The sequence below is a fragment of the Coenobita brevimanus genome, chromosome 55 (assembly GCF_032717465.1).
Source record: "Coenobita brevimanus isolate Jiangsu-jjx chromosome 55, ASM3271746v2, whole genome shotgun sequence".
NCBI lineage: Eukaryota > Metazoa > Arthropoda > Malacostraca > Decapoda > Coenobitidae > Coenobita > Coenobita brevimanus.
This window is the reverse complement of record NC_137008.1, coordinates 16,112,538-16,117,074: the sequence shown is the minus strand read 5'-3', so window position 1 is coordinate 16,117,074 and position 4,537 is coordinate 16,112,538.

Sequence of the window (4,537 nt, the reverse complement as noted above, 5' to 3'; positions counted from 1 at the left end):
ACCAATTGACTGAATATTTAAAGACTCCTTTTTGTTCACATCACGCTGTCTCCTGAAACATTTCTCCGTAGTATGACCAAGCTTACTACAATAAGTACATTTACTTTTCTGAAATCTAGAGGTGAAGCTGGTATTTACTTCCTGAGAAACATCATCTTTATTCTCTTTCCTGTTACCTGTACTCTAAGTAGAGGCAACGTACTTACTCTCAGCTTTCCCTTTTTCTTTAGAATATCTCTTGTGAGTGAGAACATATTCATCAGCTAAAACTGCAGCATCAGACAAATTATCTATTCTTCTCTCATCAAGATATAGGCTTACATCTTTACTAATACACCTTTTGAAGTCCTCCAGCAAAATCATCTGCTTAAAATTACTAAAATCAGAATCCACATTCTTAGAATTTAACCACTGCTCTAACAGATCTTGTTTGATTTTTGCATATTCAACATGGGATTGCTTATCTTGCTTATAAGTTGTCCTAAATTTTACTCTATAGGCTTCAGGAACAAGCTCATAGGCCTTAAGAATCAAGCTCTTAACTACATCATAATTATCAGATTGATCCTGAGGCAAAGATGCATAAGTTACTTGAGCTTTACCGGTGAGAACAGTTTGAAGGAGTACTGGCCAATTCTTTTTGGGCCAAATAAAACCAGTAGCTACCCTCTCAAACAACTGAAAATACTTTGTTAAATCAGATTCATTAAAAGGAGGGACAAGTTTAACATTTTTAGCCACATCAAAATCATCAGAGCTAGATGATCCAGTTCCACCTTGTTTCATGCGATACTCATGGTCTGCCTGAATCCTAGCAAGTTCAACTTGTGCCTGAAACTCAGCCTCCTTAGCATTTGCCTGAAATTCAGCCTCCTTAGCACGAGCCTCCTGCAGGGCTAGCTGTAACTTAGCTAATTCAATCTGCGTTTGCTCATTTGGAGGAGTTACATTAAACAAGCTTTCATTAATCACGTCAACAATTTGATCTTTAGAATGATGAGAGCGAACAGCAATTCCCAATTGTTGAGCAACAAGCTTAAGTTCATTCTTTGTTCTGTTTTCTACATCACACACTGTTTGCACATTTGACAAAAAATCTTTGGCTTCATCAAGTGTAGTAATAGTAGACATCATGAATGAATCACAGTCACAAAATATCAAGCAATATCCTTATGATAATATCCTGAATATCCTGATATGAGGTCGCCAAATTTATGTTACGAAACAGCTAAAGATAATGTACACTTTAAGTGAGAATACTAAAAATCACTACTGTCCCGTAAAGTTCCAGGTTCAAAACAAAAGAGTTAGGTATAATTACAAGTTAAAGTTTAATGCTCAAACTAACAACAAAACATTCAGGACTCATAAGGATAATGTAATGGCCAAAAAACAGGTTAAATATATGGTTAACTGCAATAGCCTCTATTAACACGAAATTAGCAAGAGTAATTTATCTAAGTCAGCCCTGATAAAATGAAAATACACTGGGTAATGCTCAGTTAATGCAAGATAAATTATTACAGATATAAACTATTGTGAACAATGGCTAACAATAAGAACCTTACATGAATTACAAAAACCTTATTAGGCCTAAGAATTAACCTTATGCTACACAGTACAAGAATAAATGCAGCAACAGTTATACTCAAATTACACACAGCTGCTAGATGGTTGGAGACTTCCTGAGCACTCACAATAATAATAACTGTATAGGGGAGGACAGAGATGTGAACAAAATGAGTAGATCTAAGTGGCAATGATGCAGAGACTGAGCTCATTATATAGGGGCCAGCAGAGCTTGATACAACTTGTAAGAAGGACGCGCAAATGAAGCCATAGGGGACAAAGAGCTGACAATCCTACTCTGAACAACAGAAAGGACGACTTACTCTACTATAACGGTAGAAGGGGGACTGAGGCAGAACACGCTCGTGATCAAACATGCAGCATACTGTGCGTTAAAATTACACAAAGGATGATGAAATCATAGGCTATGTAACACCTCCCCACAAAGAAAAAGAAATTTATAAAGGAAATTTCTTATTACTCTAAAACAATCTGTCTAAAGTCTAGATAAGCAATCTGCAATAACATTTTCTTTCCCCTTGACATGCTGTATATCTAATGAATACTCCTGAAGAAGTAGACTCCATCTTGTCAATCTCTGATTTTTATCTTTAAACTTACTAAGGAATTTCAGTGGGTTATGATCGGTATAAATGACTATGGGGTCAAAACCAGAACACAAATAAAATGAAAAATGCTGTAAACCCAAACTTAAGGCCAAAAGCTCTTTCTCAATAGTTGAGTAGTTCTTTTGAGGTGGAGTGAACTTCTTACTGTAGTAAGATACAGGGTGTTCAATACCCTGATCATCCTCTTGCAGCAAAACAGCCCCAGCTCCTGTATCACTTGCATCAACAGCCATCTTAAAAGGCTTAGCAAAATTTGGAGTAGCGAGCACTGGCTGACTTAATAGGATAGCTTTAAGTTTGTTGAAAGAGGATTCACGGTTATCGGTCCAGACAAATTTAACTCCCTTTTTCGGTAGGTCTGTAAGTGGTGATACAAGAATTGAAAAGTTAAGAACAAATCTCCTGTAATAACCTACCATTCCCAAAAACCTTTGTAGCTCTTTCCTACTTTTAGGTCTGGGAAGATCACTTATAACCTGAACCTTAGCTCCTGGTGGTGCAACATGTCCATCACCAATTACGTACCCAAGGTACTGAACTATAGCTTGACCAAACTCACACTTTGATAAATTAGCTACAAGATTAGCCTAAACCAAACGCTCAAGAAATTTACTGACATGGCATTGGTGATCTTTCCAGTTGTCACTGAAGATTAATACATCATCAATATAAACAACACACCCTGCCAAACCCTCTGTTACAACATTCATGAGCTTCTGAAATGTGGCTGGTGCATTCTTCATACCATATGGCATTACAGAACATGCAAAAGTCTTTCCTAGTGTTACAAAACATGAGATCTCCCTAGCACGTTCAGTCATAGGTACTTGCCAGTATCCCTTTAACAAATCAAACTTACTTATGTACCTAGCCTTTCCGATCTTGTCTATGCAATCTTCCACACGAGGGAGAGGGTAAGTATCTGTTTTGGTTATCTGATTAACACGTCTGTAGTCGATGCAAAGCCGCTGTGACCCACCTGGCTTAGGGACTAGAGTCACAGGAGAACTCCACTCGCTCTGACAGGGCTCATTCATCTTGTGGTCCAACAGGTAGCCAAGCTCCTTCTGGATGAGAGGAACTTTCACTGGGTTCACACAGTAAGGAGGCAGTTTAATTGGCTTTGCGTCTCCAACATCAACATCATGCATCAACACAGTGGTTCTTCCTGGAGTGGCACGGAACACTTGCGGGTACTCCTGCAGTAATGCCGAAAACTCCTGCCTTTCCTCGGGAGCTAGATGAGAAAGCTTAGTCTGGAGATCATTCATGATATCAGGATTCTTCCCCAAACTATCACTCAGGCTCATACTGCATGGGAGAGCTTCACTTGCAGACTCGGGTGGAACAGCTACAGTGCAGACTGGATTATTTTCGTCCCGCCTGTGATATAACTTTAGCATGTTGATGTGACAAAGTTGCTTGTTCTTTCTACGATCTGGTGTGGCGATGACATAGTTGACATCAGTGAGTTTCTTCTCCACGAAATAAGGACCACTAAACTTCGCTTGAAGAGGTTGCCCATGAACCGGTAGCAGAATCAAAACCTGATCTCCTGGCTGAAAGTGGCGTAACCTGGACTTCTTATCATACCAAGTCTTCATCTTCTCCTGAGCAGCTCCTAAATTCTCTCTCGCCAGCTGTAAAGCAGTGGACAGCCGTTCTTTGAACTTTATCACATACTCCAGCAGGTTGACGTCATCTTCCTCCGACAGCCAGCATTCCTTGAGTAACTTAAGGGATCCTCTTACTTCATGGCCAAACAGTAGTTCAAAGGGTGAGAAGCCCAGTGATTCATTTGGAGATTCTCTTGCGGCAAACACAACGAATGGAAGACCTTTATCCCAGTCTTTCTGATGTTCCAAACAGTATTTCTTGAGCATCGATTTGAGTGTTTGATGATGTCTCTCTAACGCTCCTTGGGTCTGGGGATGGTAAGCTGAAGACGTGATCTGGGTGATGCCCAACTCTTTCAGGGACTGCTTGAAAACATTTGACATGGTATTACTTCCCCGGTCTGACTGTACCTCCTTGGGCAGACCAAACTTTGTGAAGAACCCCAGCATTTCCTTAACCACGTTTTATGCTGAGATATTTCTAAGTGGAATGGCTTCAGGATAACGAGTAGCCATATCAATCAGGGTCAACACATAAGAAAATCCTGAAGAAGTCTTAGGAAGAGGGCCCACAATATCCACCAACACACGGGTGAAAGGCGCCTCAAAAGGAGGAACGGGAACTAGAGGTGCAACCTTTTCGGTCTGATTACACTTCCCCACAACTTGGCAGGTGTGACAAGACTTACAATACCAGGAAACATCCCTGAAGATACCTGGCCA